At 23.7% G+C, this 18,030-nt stretch overlaps 1 protein-coding gene across 1 annotated transcript in view; it reads left to right on the forward strand.

Annotated features, from left to right (window-relative positions):
* Positions 1-248: 248 nt before the first annotated feature.
* Positions 249-18,030, forward strand: part of LOC138942357 (signal-induced proliferation-associated 1-like protein 1) — a 116,587-nt gene continuing 98,805 nt past the window's right edge. The window contains exons 1-3 of the mRNA XM_070312528.1: positions 249-535; positions 890-971; positions 1,261-1,316. The gene's annotated coding sequence lies outside the window, so the exon portion shown is untranslated. The remainder of the gene's footprint in view (positions 536-889; positions 972-1,260; positions 1,317-18,030) is intronic.

Raw genomic sequence — 18,030 nt, forward strand, 5'->3', positions numbered from 1 at the left:
TATTTCGGCAACGACTTTTCAATAAGATGATACTCGGTCTTGGCGGCGTAAAAATTGGCGCGCTATTGTTTACGTATCATGATTTTGTTATTACTCATACAGCGACACTTGAATAAGAACTATAGTGGGGTGGGACGCTCCATCGACATCAAATTCTTTTCTTATGTGTTATCATTCACACGACGACATCCGCGCAGTAAAGTAGCTGTGCGAGACGCTCCGTCAAATTCATTTCCTAAACGCGATCGCGACAAGTATCAAGGAAAATAATTCGATTTTGTCGCCCGCTTTGCTCGAAGTAATCGGTGAATTGCCGATTTGTCGACTCGAAGTGTGATTCTCACGTGAAGCGAGATTCGATCGTGCCGAAATTCGAAAGTGCGGGAGTGTCGTTTAAAGTATCGCGCGTATAAGTGCGGAAGTAATCTTTTAATAAAAGTGCGGGAGTGCCGTTTAAAGTATCGCGCGTGTGAATCAATCTGAGAGGAGGAGGAGGCCTAGGAGAGGCATCGGGCACTGATGGAACAACTCTATGGTAAGTAATTTGTTATTTGTATATTAATTATTTATTAATTGCGTACGTACAATTTAATTTATATAATTAATCGCGTAATTTGGCTTTTTATTTATATGATTTAAACAAGAGGGAATTAGAGAAAAAGATTTTTATATGAAAGCTATAATCTTATAAAAGTTTTTACTTTTAGATTATAGCTTATGTATGGAATTATTAGTAGTAGTGTTTTTTTCAAAATTTATAAAATTGTTTTATTAATCTGCGTATTATTATATCCATCGAATGTAAAATTCAATGTGTATAATAAATTTTTTAAAATATTAATTATTTTGAGTATTGCTACAATTTGCATCTTCTATTTGTATGTTACAGATCAATGTAGTAGTGACCCTGACATTCTGAGAGGAGGAGGAGGCCTAGGAGAGGCTTCCTGCATCGGCGGAGCAACCCTAGGGTGAGTATTTATTATTTGTATATTAGTTAAATTAGTTAAAAGTCGCGTACGTGCATTAATTCGATCTTATTATTTGAATGAATGAAACAAGAGAAAATTGGAAGGAAAACCTTTTACATAAATCCTATAAATGTTTCAATGTGAAAGAAAATCTTTTTATAATTTATAAAGTTATTTATTTATATAAAGTTTCTTTGTTAGTATTGTGTATTCATCGGATGTATAAATATTTCGAAATATTAATTATATTTCGCCGCTATAATTTGGATTTTATATTTATATGTTACAGACAACGTAGCGACATAGCCTCAAGACCAACAACTCCGCTGTTGCGCATCAGTGCCGGTGAGTGACAAACTTTTATTTAATTTTAAAGTAACGGATTTATAGAAATTGTAGATATAGATTGTAGATTGTAGATAAATCCATTGCTTTTAAATGGATGAGCTGAAACAGTTGAATGGAATAACTTTTATTAAGGTCTCTTGATATGCATTGCATCTATTGCAAAAATAAATTAAAGTCCAAATTAAAGAAGGAAGATTATAAAAAAAATATTTTCCCAGTTTGTAAATTTTTTAATTTATTGAATAAAAAACGCCAGTAATTTTATCAATTATATACATGTAATGGTAACTCATTCTTGTAACGCGCGCAGATCTTATCCTAATTTCTTACAGCTCATCCATATCGTAGAATTTGTTTGTAGACATTGTTCTTAAATTTTGTTTTAATTGATATAAGAGAGACCAAATGATCAATCAATTAAATTATCTATAATATGAGAATAAATGGCATAAATGTTGTTTAAATTAATTTTCTTTTATTATAAATTATATATTATTATATATATGTATTATTATATTATTAAATAAATTATATATTAATATATAAATTTTAATTATATTTATATATTTATTATAATTTATCATAATTTTTTAATCAAAATTTTGATAATTTGGCTTTATGTCAGTTAAAATAAAATTATATTAAAATAAACATCTAACGAACAATCGTAAAATCACACGGTCATCGTCGAGCGTGAAATGTTTACGCTCATCTACTGACGACAATAATTACCGGCAAAAAAAGGAGTTTATCTTCTTATGAGAGATAAATCTTGCGCTTATTCGTCAGCAATAATAAACAGCCGGCGATAAAGGGAATGTTATCTCCTTTTTCGATCTCCGGTTAGAGATCGATCCAGAAAATGGCCAGGAGCAAGAAAAGGTAGGTCTAATTGGCCCGAAAAATGGATATAGGCTACGCAAAATAGGCGGCCAATACTGGCCAAAATCCGTAGCAAGAGGTTTGTAAGGTACAATTACGGTACGCGAGTAGGGCACGCGAATAAGACACGCGAGTAGGGCACGCGGTTAAATATCAGGGATACGTTCTCTAATTTTTGGATTTTTGCTGGTTTAGTTAGAAAGTAGGATTGTTAGGGCTGTAGGTACCGTTAGGACATTAAAGAAAAAAACTAGAAATAAGATTACAATAAATAGTAATAATATCTCAATAACGCGATTAAGTTGTGTTATTTGTATCTTGTTGTAATGCACAATATAGTTTAATCTTACATAAATTCTGAGTTTTAACTTTTTAAAAAACTTTGTATCTCCAATTTTGTATCTACCGTTAAAGATATCAATGTTATTGGAGAAACACATTATTGTTCGTGCTCTTCACAATAAGTATTAACGCGTTAGTATTTTGAAATAAATATAACTTTGATTATATTAAAGCTACATAGCGAGCCGAAATCGTGACGCTTATTAAAGCGATATAGCGGCCGAAATCTCGATGTTATATAAGGCTGTTCCGCCTTTATAATGAACACAACTTATTATTAGAAAAAGATACAATTCGTAAAATATTGATTGTGCAATTTCAATAGCACACAATACGTAAAATAATAAAGTTCCGAACGACGCGTTAATTTCTCTAAAAATTGCTGTGATTTAAGAGATAGATTCATTAGATGGGAATGACCCAGGAAAGACGTCGCGATTTTTGCCAGCTTAATCCCTTTAATAATCGTCATCTTATTAATTTTAAAAATCTAATACGTCAATCCTTGTAGCGGAGAGCATGTAGAACAATGTCTTTCTTGAATAATATCGATATCTTTAACGGTAATCGAAATCAAAGCGAATAATGTATCTGACGCAAATGATTTCGGCAAAAGCGTCGCGATTTCGGCTCGCTTTATCGCTTTAATAATCGTCATATTATTAATTTTATAAATCTAATGCGTCAATTCTTGTAGCGGAGATTATGTAGAATAATGCCTTTTTTGAATAATATCCATATCTTTAACGGTAATCGAAATCAAAGCGAATAATGTATCTGACGCAAATGATTTCGGCAAAAGCGTCGCGATTTCGGCAAAAGCGTCGCGATTTCGGCTCGCTTTATCGCTTTAATAATCGTCATATTATTAATTTTATAAATCTAATGCGTCAATTCTTGTAGCGGAGATTATGTAGAATAATGTCTTTTTTGAATAATATCGATATCTTTAACGGTAATCGAAATCAAAGCGAATAATGTATCTGACGCAAATGATTTCGGCAAAAGCGTCGCGATTTCACCTCGCTTTATCGCTTTAATAATCGTCATCTTATTAATTTTAAAAATCTAATACGTCAATCCTTGTAGCGGAGAGCATGTAGAATAATGTCTTTTTTGAATAATATCGATATCTTTAACGGTAATCGAAATCAAAGCGAATAATGTATCTGACGCAAATGATTTCGGCAAAAGCGTCGCGATTTCACCTCGCTTTATCGCTTTAATAATCGTCATCTTATTAATTTTAAAAATCTAATACGTCAATCCTTGTAGCGGAGAGCATGTAGAACAATGTCTTTCTTGAATAATATCGATATCTTTAACGGTAATCGAAATCAAAGCGAATAATGTATCTGACGCAAATGATTTCGGCAAAAGCGTCGCGATTTCACCTCGCTTTATCGCTTTAATAATCGTCATCTTATTAATTTTATAAATCTAATGCGTCAATCCATGTAGCGGAGATCATGTAGAACAATGTATTTCTTGAATAATATCGATATTTTTAACGGTAGACGAGATGTAAGCGAAGAATATGTCAGACGTGAAGAACTTTCTATAATTTACCTCTTTGCTACCTCTTTGTTACCTCTTTGCTTAACGTGTTATCCTGATACTTTTGCGGATTTTGAAGCATTAAATATTCCGCTTTCTATAAGTGACCTCTTTGCTACCTCTTTGCTCATCGTGTTATCCTGATACTTTTGCGGATTTTGAAGCATTAAATTTCTCGCTTTCTATAATTTAACTCTGTGCGACAATATACTCTCTCTTTCTCTATCTCTTTGGCATATAATATAATTATATATATATATACACGTACGTGTATTAAATTTTAATAAAGTTTTATGATAAAGTTTAAAATAAAAAAGTCATAATTGTTAAAAAATAAATTAATAATTAGTAAGAAAAAATTAATATTAATATAAAGACGCTATAACTTGAACAATATAATATAAAAAAATGATTTTTTTATTAATTAATTTTATACATAAGTGACAAATAAATAAGAAATTATTGATTTCTATAAAAAATCATATTATAAATAAGTTAGAAACAAATAAAGTAATTAAAGCAAAATTAATTAAATTTAAAACAATAAAAAATTTATTAAATAAATTAAAAAAAAATAAAAATAAATATTATAATGTTAATAATTTTAATAATTAAAAATTTTATTATAAAATTATAAAAAATTAAAAAGATTTTAGTTTAATTTAAAATAATTCATTTACATTGAAACGATTAATATTTTATAATATTAATGTACTATATATTAAAATTTTAATATATAAATAAATTATTTTTTCTTCTATTTAATAAAAATAATTTTTAAATAAAATTTTATAAAATTGAAATTATTGATTTTATATTTTAAATAAGAAATTTTTATAATATATTTTATTTAGTTTTAGTAATGATATTAAAATAATTATTTTAAATTATAATTTAAGGTAATGTAAATGAATGGTATTTATGTATAAAATAGTATATTTTATTTATTGTACATTTTGTATCAGGATTTATTATATAAATAAAGAGTTTATAAATAAAATTTTTCGATATAAAAAGAATTAAATATAAATAAAGGTTAATGTTAAATAATTATTTTAAATTTTCATTTAGTGAAGAAATGTTATTCGATTTTTTTGTTATCTAGTTTTTTTTCATATAAATTTAATTTAAATATAAATTGTTAATTATAATTAATTATTAATAAATTAATTAAATATAAAAATTTATATTAGAAATTTACGGGATAATCTGTGAGTTAGTTTAAATGAATATATATTAAATAAATTAAATTGTAAGTAGTACAAATATTTTATAATTTAAAATTTTTTGAAAAAATTTAATAATTTATTTTTATTATTGATTATTAATTATATTAATTAAAAATAAATTTATTTATAAATTTTAATAATTTGAATTATATTTAAAAATTTAAATAATTAAAAAAATATTTATAATTATAAAAATTATTGATTAATTATGATAAAATTAATATAAATATTCTTAATAAAAATAAATAACTTATTTATATGAATATAATAAATTTATTAGAGAAATTAGGCAAAAATTATATTAATTATTAATAGATTCATTAGACGCGAATGACCCAGGAAAAGACGTCGCGATTTTCGCCAGCTTAATCCCTTTAATAATCGTCATCTTATTAATTTTAAAAATCTAATACGTCAATCCTTGTAGCGGAGAGCATGTAGAACAATGTCTTTCTTGAATAATATCGATATCTTTAACGGTAATCGAAATCAAAGCGAATAATGTATCTGACGCAAATGATTTCGGCAAAAGCGTCGCGATTTCACCTCGCTTTATCGCTTTAATAATCGTCATCTTATTAATTTTAAAAATCTAATACGTCAATCCTTGTAGCGGAGAGCATGTAGAACAATGTCTTTTTTGAATAATATCGATATTTTTAACGGTAATCGTAATCAAAGCGAATAATGTATCTGACGCAAATGATTTCGGCAAAAGCGTCGCGATTTCACCTCGCTTTATCGCTTTAATAATCGTCATCTTATTAATTTTAAAAATCTAATACGTCATACGTTGTAGCGGAGAGCATGTAGAACAATGTCTTTCTTGAATAATATCGATATTTTTAACGGTAGACCAGATGTAAGCGAAGAATATGTCAGACGTGAAGAACTTTCTATAATTTACCTCTTTGCTACCTCTTTGTTACCTCTTTGCTTAACGTGTTATCCTGATACTTTTGCGGATTTTGAAGCATTAAATATTCCGCTTTCTATAAGTGACCTCTTTGCTACCTCTTTGCTCATCGTGTTATCCTGATACTTTTGCGGATTTTGAAGCATTAAATTTCCCGTTTTCTATAATTTAACTCTGTGCGACAATATACTCTCTCTTTCTCTATCTCTTTGGCATATAATATAATTATATATATATATATATATATTAATATATATATATATATATATATATACACGTACGTGTATTAAATTTTAATAAAGTTTTATGATAAAGTTTAAAATAAAAAAGTCATAATTGTTAAAAAATAAATTATTAATTATTAAGAAAAAATTAATATTAATATAAAGACGCTATAACTTGAATAATATAATATAAAAAAATGATTTTTTTATTAATTAATTTTATACATAAGTGACAAATAAATAAGAAATTATTGATTACTATAAAAAATCATATTATAAATAAGTTAGAAACAAATAAAGTAATTAAAGCAAAATTAATTAAATTTAAAACAATAAAAAATTTATTAAATAAATTTAAAAAAAATAAAAATAAATATTATAATGTTAATAATTTTAACAATTAAAAATTTTTTTATAAAATTATAAAAAATTAAAAAGATTTTAGTTTAATTTAAAATAATTCATTTACATTGAAACGATTAATATTTTATAATATTAATGTACTATATATTAAAATTTTAATATATAAATAAATTATTTTTTCTTATATTTAATAAAAATAATTTTTAAATAAAATTTTATAAAATTGAAATTATTGATTTTATATTTTAAATAAGAAATTTTTAATATATTTTATTTAGTTTTAGTAATGATATTAAAATAATTATTTTAAATTATAATTTAAGGTAATGTAAATGAATGGTATTTATGTATAAAATAGTAAATTTTATTTATTGTACATTTTGTATCAGGATTTATTATATAAATAAAGAGTTTATAAATAAAATTTTTCGATATAAAAAGAGTTAAATATAAATAAAGGTTAATGTTAAATAATTATTTTAAATTTTCATTTAGTGAAGAAATGTTATTCGATTTTTTTGTTATCTAGTTTTTTTTCATATAAATTTAATTTAAATATAAATTGTTAATTATAATTAATTATTAATAAATTAATTAAATATAAAAATTTATATTAGAAATTTACGGGATAATCTGTGAGTTAGTTTAAATGAATATATATTAAATAAATTAAATTGTAAGTAGTACAAATATTTTATAATTTAAAATTTTTTGAAAAAATTTAATAATTTATATTTATTATTGATTATTAATTATATTAATTAAAAATAAATTTATTTATAAATTTTAATAATTTGAATTATATTTAAAAATTTAATTAATTAAAAAAATATTTATAATTATAAAAATTATTGATTAATTATGATAAAATTAATATAAATATTCTTAATAAAAATAAATAACTTATTTATATGAATATAATAAATTTATTAGAAAAATTAGGCAAAAATTATATTAATTATTAATAGATTCATTAGACGCGAATGACCCAGGAAAAGACGTCGCGATTTTCGCCAGCTTAATCCCTTTAATAATCGTCAGCTTATTAATTTTAAAATTCTAATGCATCAATCCTTGTAGCGGAGATCATATAGAACAATGTCTTTCTTGAATAATATCGATATCTTTAACGGTAATCGAAATCAAAGCGAATAATGTATCTGACGCAAATAATTTCGGCAAAAACGTCGCGATTTCGGCTCGATTTATCGCTTTAATAATCGTAAGCTTATTAATTTTAAAATTCTAATGCATCAATCCTTGTAGCGGAGATCATATAGAACAATGTCTTTCTTGAATAATATCGATATCTTTAACGGTAATCGAAATCAAAGCGAATAATGTATCTGACGCAAATGATTTCGGCAAAAGCGTCGCGATTTCACCTCGCTTTATCGCTTTAATAATCGTCATCTTATTAATTTTATAAATCTAATGCGTCAATCCATGTAGCGGAGATCATGTAGAACAATGTATTTCTTGAATAATATCGATATTTTTAACGGTAGACGAGATGTAAGCGAAGAATATGTTAGACGTGAAGAATTTTCTATAATTTATCTCTTTGCTACCTCTTTGTTACTTCTTTGCTTATCGTGTTATCCTGATACTTTTGCGGATTTTGAAGCATTAAATATTCCGCTTTCTATAAGTGACCTCTTTGCTACCTCTTTGCTCATCGTGTTATCCTGATACTTTTGCGGATTTTGAAGCATTAAATTTCCCGTTTTCTATAATTTAACTCTGTGCGACAATATACTCTCTCTTTCTCTATCTCTTTGGCATATAATATAATTATATATATATATATATATATACATATATATATATACACGTACGTGTATTAAATTTTAATAAAGTTTTATGATAAAGTTTAAAATAAAAAAGTCATAATTGTTAAAAAATAAATTATTGATTATTAAGAAAAAATTAATATTAATATAAAGACGCTATAACTTGAATAATATAATATAAAAAAATGATTTTTTTATTAATTAATTTTATACATAAGTGACAAATAAATAAGAAATTATTGATTTCTATAAAAAATCATATTATAAATAAGTTAGAAACAAATAAAGTAATTAAAGCAAAATTAATTAAATTTAAAACAATAAAAAATTTATTAAATAAATTAAAAAAAAATAAAAATAAATATTATAATGTTAATAATTTTAATAATTAAAAATTTTATTATAAAATTATAAAAAATTAAAAAGATTTTAGTTTAATTTAAAATAATTCATTTACATTGAAACGATTAATATTTTATAATATTAATGTACTATATATAAAAATTTTAATATATAAATAAATTATTTTTTCTTCTATTTAATAAAAATAATTTTTAAATAAAATTTTATAAAATTGAACTTATTGATTTTATATTTTAAATAAGAAATTTTTATAATATATTTTATTTAGTTTTAGTAATGATATTAAAATAATTATTTTAAATTATAATTTAAGGTAATGTAAATGAATGGTATTTATGTATAAAATAGTATATTTTATTTATTGTACATTTTGTATCAGGATTTATTATATAAATAAAGAGTTTATAAATAAAATTTTTCGATATAAAAAGAGTTAAATATAAATAAAGGTTAATGTTAAATAATTATTTTAAATTTTCATTTAGTGAAGAAATGTTATTCGATTTTTTTGTTATCTAGTTTTTTTTCATATAAATTTAATTTAAATATAAATTGTTAATTATAATTAATTATTAATAAATTAATTAAATATAAAAATTTATATTAGAAATTTACGGGATAATCTGTGAGTTAGTTTAAATGAATATATATTAAATAAATTAAATTGTAAGTAGTACAAATATTTTATAATTTAAAATTTTTTGAAAAAATTTAATAATTTATTTTTATTATTGATTATTAATTATATTAATTAAAAATAAATTTATTTATAAATTTTAATAATTTGAATTATATTTAAAAATTTAATTAATTAAAAAAATATTTATAATTATAAAAATTATTGATTAATTATGATAAAATTAATATAAATATTCTTAATAAAAATAAATAACTTATTTATATGAATATAATAAATTTATTAGAAAAATTAAACAAAAATTATATTAATTATTAAAAGATTCATTAGACGCGAATGACCCAGGAAAAGACGTCGCGATTTTCGCCAGCTTAATCCCTTTAATAATCGTCAGCTTATTAATTTTAAAATTCTAATGCATCAATCCTTGTAGCGGAGATCATATAGAACAATGTCTTTCTTGAATAATATCGATATCTTTAACGGTAATCGAAATCAAAGCGAATAATGTATCTGACGCAAATGATTTCGGCAAAAGCGTCGCGATTTCGGCTCGATTTATCGCTTTAATAATCGTAAGCTTATTAATTTTAAAATTCTAATGCATCAATCCTTGTAGCGGAGATCATATAGAACAATGTCTTTCTTGAATAATATCGATATCTTTAACGGTAATCGAAATCAAAGCGAATAATGTATCTGACGCAAATGATTTCGGCAAAAGCGTCGCGATTTCGGCAAAAGCGTCGCGATTTCGGCAAAAGCGTCGCGATTTCGGCTCGCTTTATCGCTTTAATAATCGTCATATTATTAATTTTATAAATCTAATGCGTCAATTCTTGTAGCGGAGATTATGTAGAATAATGTCTTTTTTTAATAATATCGATATCTTTAACGGTAATCGAAATCAAAGCGAATAATGTATCTGACGCAAATGATTTCGGCAAAAGCGTCGCGATTTCGGCTCGCTTTATCGCTTTAATAATCGTCATATTATTAATTTTATAAATGTAATGCGTCAATTCTTGTAGCGGAGATTATGTAGAATAATGTTTTTCTTGAATAATATCGATATCTTTAACGGTAATCGAAATCAAAGCGAATAATGTATCAGACGCAAATAATTTCGGCAAAAACGTCGCGATTTCGGCTCGATTTATCGCTTTAATAATCGTAAGCTTATTAATTTTAAAATTCTAATGCATCAATCCTTGTAGCGGAGATCATATAGAACAATGTCTTTCTTGAATAATATCGATATCTTTAACGGTAATCGAAATCAAAGCGAATAATGTATCTGACGCAAATGATTTCGGCAAAAGCGTCGCGATTTCGGCTCGCTTTATCGCTTTAATAATCGTCATCTTATTAATTTTAAAAATCTAATGCGTCAATCCATGTAGCGGATATCATATAGAACAATGTATTTCTTGTATAATATCGATATCTTTAACGGTAGACGAGATGTAAGCGAAGAATATGTTAGACGTGAAGAACTTTCTATAATTTACCTCTTCGCTACCTCTTTGCTTATCGTGTTATCCTGATACTTTTGCGGATTTTAAAGCATTAAATTTCCCGTTTTCTATAATATACCTCTTTGCTACCTCTTTGCTTATCGTGTTATCCGGATACTTTTGCGGATTTTAAAGCATTAAATTTCCCGTTTTCTATAATTTACCTCTGCTACCTCTTTGCTTATCGTGTTATCCTGATACTTTTGCGGATTTTGAAGCATTAAATTTCCCGTTATCTATAAGTGACCTCTTTGCTACCTCTTTGCTCATCGTGTTATCCTGATACTTTTGCGGATTTTGAAGCATTAAATTTCTCGCTTTCTATAATTTAACTCTTTGCGACAGAGTTCTAATAAAATAAAACATTAACATAAATTATATACATACAATATACTCTCTCTTTCTCTATCTCTGGCATATAATATAATTATATATATATATATATATATATATATACGTACGTGTATTAAATTTTAATTTATTAATTGTATTTCCTTGAGATTTTCTATTTGTCAAGTATGACTTGTAATTATTTTCTATACAGAATCTTATTATTCCTAACTAATTTTTGATACTATGACCAAGTGACTTATAACTTTATCATTAAATTAATTAATTATAAAATTGTTATCTAATACTAATAAATTATTTTATAGTTTAAATAAAAATATTAAATTGCAAATTTAAAGAAATTTTTTAAAAGATAATAAATTAAAATATAAGAATTATAAAATATATTATATATTAAACTTTGAAGGTTTAGAGTTTTTATTAACTTAAAATCTTAAAATAATTTAAATAAGTAAAATTATTAAAGATATAATTATTCTAAAATATGTTAATAATGGTAATTTTTTAAAATTAATAAAAATAAATTTCAAATAATAAATATTCTTAAAAAGTTTAGATTTTAAAATAAATAAAAATATAGTTATATTTATTAAATTAATGTAAGTATACATTAAAATAAAAGAATTTTAGGGATTCTAGATAGATTAAGAGATAATATTAGGCATATTAAATTAAAATTAATATAGGAGTAATTATTAAAAAAAAAAATTAGAGAATAATTTAAAATGAGAAAAAATAAATAAGATTAGCCTATAAATAAATATGTAAATTAATCATAATAAATTAAAAAAAAAAATTAATATTAATATTCATCTGGTTTGGTTAATTGATGAGTATGTTAATAATATTTTAAAATTAAGTAAATTAATTATTTTAATGGTAGAGATATATGAAGATGAAAGAATTAAAAAATATATGAATAAATTATTTATTTCAATAATTGAAAATATATAAAATGGAGTAACTTTTTGAATAGTTAATAAGATAAACAATGTATTTCATGGCATAGTTAAAGATATTAAAGGTATTCATAAATGAAAAGGGGGAATTCTTAATTTTAATATTATATGTGTGCAGATTCTTTGCATATTTAAAAAGATATATTTGTTTCAATAAATTTTTAAAATAAATCTACAATTTCAAAACCAAATTTTATCGTCCAAAATGTTGAAATTTATTTATGTGGAACATGTAGTCGAATTACAGTATATTCAACTTGCATTCCTACAGGTTGATTCTTTTTATCTTGAGTTTTCATTATTGTTTTTAAATTTAACAATATACATATTTGCATATGTTAATATATATTATTATGCTAATATGTCTTTTGAATTAAAATTATACATAATCTAAGTTACGATTTTTAATAAAAATGTAATATACCTATTGATATAAGTTGTGTTATTTATATCTTGTTGTAATGCACAATATAGTTTAATCTTACATAAATTCTGAAAAGTTCTAACTTTTAAAAAAACTTTGTATCTCCAATGACATTGTGATAGTTGAATTATGAGTGGACGAGATCCGATCTTTCATTATATTAAAAAATTATGTTGCGCATGTGTATTGCTTTATTACTTTCATTCAATTGCAATCTGTGCAAAAAAAAACCATCCATGATAATTTCTATAGATCGCCCATAATTGTTTGTTTGATCACAAAAGATAAATACCAATACAATTGCCTATTTTATATGTCTGTGACGTCAATTTTTATTAGAAGACTTTAATTAAAAATTTTATATTCATAATTGTAAACATACACACAATTTATTATTTTATCGTAAAGCATCTTTGAAATTATACTTTAAACTAAACTTTGCTTATAATATAAATAAGATTAATTTTTTTTTTCTGCAACATACAGTTGTGTTTTAACATTGCCATTTGAATTGCTATTTTACTCTATGTGTGTATGAACGTGCAAATAAAAATAGTTTATATAATATAAAATATTCTAAATTGAATTTTGCAATTATTCGAAATAAGGGATTAACATCAATCACAAAACGTAGCATGAAAATTTATTAATATGAGATATATATTTTGATATATATAATAATAAAATAACATAACAGCATATTATATTTTACATAATTCTAATAGCAAAAATATTACTTGATGAATTTTTTCTCACAATATCATATACATCATTATTACCATAAAAGCTTACAATAATTGAGAATTCTGCAGAATATATCATACCATAATCACTTACACATAATTTTTTTATGCCATATTTTATTTTAAGTGCATTTTAATCTTAAATATTATAGCCCAAATATTAAAGCAAGTTCCTTAGAGATTCTCTCAAATATACTCTCTATTGTAGAAAGCATTACGTCCATTAGATCCCTCTAAAATGCAAGAAAGTAAATAAAATTTAATTTTTACTTTATTTTTATATAAAAATATAACCAAAATATATAAAAGATATTGTGGTTATGCAATATATTCTTTGTTATTGACATATTAACAAAAAGTATTACACAATTATTTACGTAAGGATTTTCTTATTTAAAAAATAAAGAACTTACTATTAGCATTTGATATTATTTTTACAAATTATTTTATATACACACAATAATACAGTTTTCGCATATATATATATATACTGTACATTTAATTAATAATGTTCTCTTCCTCTCTCTTCACATAATATCATGAAACAAACAGTATATATATATATATAATTTTTAACAAAAACATTAAAAAATATGTAATACTGTTTGTTTCATGATATTATGTGAAGAGAGAGGAAGAGAACATTATTAATTAAATGTACAGTATACATATAAATATAAATTAATAAATATAAAAAACCAAAAATTATATATTATATAATAATTTTATACCTTAGATCGTGAGAGAGAGAGCGGAGCAGAATTTGCTTCAACTATTGGATCAGCTATAACATCGGAAATCGAGGCAACCGTAAAAACGGCTATTAACAAAAATAGATATACTTTTGTATTCATTGTTGCAAACTTACAAAGGTCTAGCTAAACTTTTGAATTATAATATCACATCTTCATATTACCTGAATTTATACAACAAAAAATCGTGATTTTGACATCATAAATGTTATCTAATCCAAAATGTTTTGATTTATTCAGGACCATTAAACTTTATTTAAACATTACTTCTTGAAACTCAAGATAAATTAGTTTTTATTATTGAATATAAAATTGCTTAGAAGAAAAACATGATGGTTTTAGTGTTATTTTAATATTGCATTTTTTGCATATAGTCATGTATAAGGAATCATGCGAAAAATATATTTTATTTAATATAGGAAATTAAAAATTGTTCCGTCACACTATATTTTATATATACCTACACACACACATATAGGTATAGTATTATATATGTGAGTTTCAACTCTTCTGGAAAATTAATTTAACGCTTCAAAGCAAGCAAATAATTCAAAAACAATGCAAAAATATGGCTGCAGTTGAAGAAACGTTAGGGATGCTTCGAAGTGTTTGTTTAACCAATCGGGATAAAAAGATTAAAGATTTCTTTATCTTAATTAGTTAATACAATGTTTCGAAACATTTCTAGTGTTTCCTCGACACTGCGACCTAAATCAATGAATTATTATAAATTTTTGTTATTTGCTGATTAACTTGCTGCTGAGTGGAAGAATGTCAATTATCTTCATTTTTTATCATTTTTATTAAAACTTAACAATATACATATTTGCATATACATATATGTTAATACAATATATATTATTATTTTAATATGTTTTTTTAAGTAAAATTATACATAAATTAAATTATGTGCGGGCTCTTACTAGTCCGCGATTATTCAAAATTTTTAAATTATATTTTTTAATAAAAATATAATAAATGTAATAGTTGTAGTGATAAATTTTGTTATTTATATCTCGTTGTAATCTGCAATATAGTTTAATCTTACATAAATTCTGAAAAATTTTGATGAACTTTGTGAAAAATTGTGCTTTGAATGACATTGTGATGATTGAATTATGGACGAACAAAATCCGATTTTGCATTAAATTACGAATTACATTGTGCGTACATATGTATTACTTCGATATTTTCATTTAATTGCAATCTGTGCCAAAAAAATCATTCGCGATTATTTCCACAGAATGTTTGCTCATTATTGATTGTTTGATGATAAAAACAAATGCTTTAACAGAATTGCCTATTCTATCTGCCTTTGAAATTGAAATAATATCATTTGAATAGAATCATTTGAATGAAATTTTAGACTTTAAAAATATATTAGTATTCTTTTTTTACAATATAAATAAGACTAATAATATTCTTTATTTTTGCCAGATACAGTTGTAATTTACTAAGCCAATATTACTAACATCTAAATAATGATTTAAGTGACAAAAAATATTGTAAATAAAATTTTGTGCGATGTTTTGTGCGGTGTTTTATTACTCAATAATAAGGGATTAATATCAATCATATCAATAAAGCATATTTATGTAGCATATATATTTATTAATACAAAATATATTTTGATATATTTCGATATATAATTATAAGATACAAACATGTAATTGCATATTATATTTTACATAATTCTGATATCAAGAATATTATTTCGTGTTTTTTTATAATACCATTGATAATATTTCCACTTTCAATAATTAAAAATTTTGCCGAATACATTGTGGTACATTATTATTATGCCACAATTACTTAAGCATAATTATTTTTATGCCATGGCTAATCTTAGTTTCAAATATTATAATCCACCTTGTAGTGCAAGTATTGCCGCAAGCGGAGCAGGAAGCAAACCAGAATTCATAATATAGTTAAATAAGGAAATAATAATATAATTAAGAATATTTATCAAGATTGTATGCAATATTCTACGTAATATTCTTAACGGATGAATAAAGAGAGAGAGCAGAAAAGTAAAAATACCCCTCGAACATACGAAGAATATCCGAAATAATGTCCCTACTGGATCAAGAAGGAAAGAGAGTAAAAAACTACAAAAACTCCACGAAAATGCAAGAAATGTTCCAAGTAATGTGTCTACCGGATCGAGAAGGAAAGAGAATAAAAAAGTAAAAACACTCCTCTGAAATGTAAGAAAATAAATAAAATTTTATTTTTTATTTTGTCTGTTTACATATATTGAAATGTATAATAGATATTGTGCAATTATATATACAGTATTTTATCACTAACACGTACAAAATAATTTTTCATAAATTTTTAAGAATTCTCTTACAAGTAAATAAAAAACTTGTTAACGTTTTATATACTGTTTCTTATGTGTGTATATATATAAATTATTTTATGTATACATAATACAATTATTATTATATATATACATATATATATATATATATATATATATATATATATATATATATATATATATATATAAGTTTTGACAAAAACATCAAAGGAAATGTAATACTATATGTTTCTTATGATATTATGTAATTATATATACAGAAGTATAAAAGTTACTTGTAAGAAATTATATCAATTATCGATAATCAGATGTATAAATATATATATTAACAAATATAAAAATCAAAGTCATATATTGAATAAAAGTTTTATACCTTAGATCGTGAAAGCAAATCAGTGTTTGCCTCAGCTAATGGATTAGCTATAACATCGAAAACCATAAAAACGGCAACTAACAGAAGCAGGTACATTATGATTTTCATTGCTACAAATTTATATGAAGAATTAATCCAAAATTTTTGAATTTTAGCACCATATCTTCATAGTACCTGAATTTATATAGCAAAAAGTCGTGATCTAAATATCAAAACATTATCTAATCTGTCAAATTCCAACGTTTATAAAGACTATTAAATTTTATGTGACATTATTTTTTGAAACTCAAGATAAAGGAGATTTTATTGTTAAATTTACAACTATTTGAAATAAATAAATACGGTTTTTAAGGTTATTTGAATAATGCATTAATCATTTATAAGAGATTGTGCAAAAATATTTTTTTTATTCTATAGGAAGTAAAATGATTTAACACATTACATTATCTGAATTTTAGAGAAAAAATTGTTTAAGATAAAAAATAATAAAATTATAATAAAAGATTAGCAATGTAGCGTGTATAATAAAAAATTGACATATCCACACAGTATATTTTTTCTTCTTTTTTTTAAATATATAGTATCATACATACATATACACACGCACGCGCGCGCGCACACACACACACACACACACACACACACACATACACATACATATATATACAGGGTGTATCATATGAAATGATGCACTAAACTTTAGGAGCATTATGGTACTAGAGGTCAAAATAAGACTTTTTTTTCTTATGAACATGGATCCGCAAATGAACCCTCCTCCGAGCTAGAGGCCCCTAAAGTTTGGGGGAAAAATTAAAAATGACTGTATTTCAGAAAAAAAATGGCAGAAGATTGAAATTTGGTATAGCCTAGTAAATTATGAAGTAAAGTAAGCTAAAATGAAAAAATAAAAACGTATATTATGAAAACATTAATTATATATATATATATATATATATATATATA

This window comes from Polyergus mexicanus, unplaced genomic scaffold (genome assembly GCF_030449975.1).
Source record: "Polyergus mexicanus isolate NDT 795.1 unplaced genomic scaffold, iyPolMexi1.0 SCAF_22, whole genome shotgun sequence".
NCBI lineage: Eukaryota > Metazoa > Arthropoda > Insecta > Hymenoptera > Formicidae > Polyergus > Polyergus mexicanus.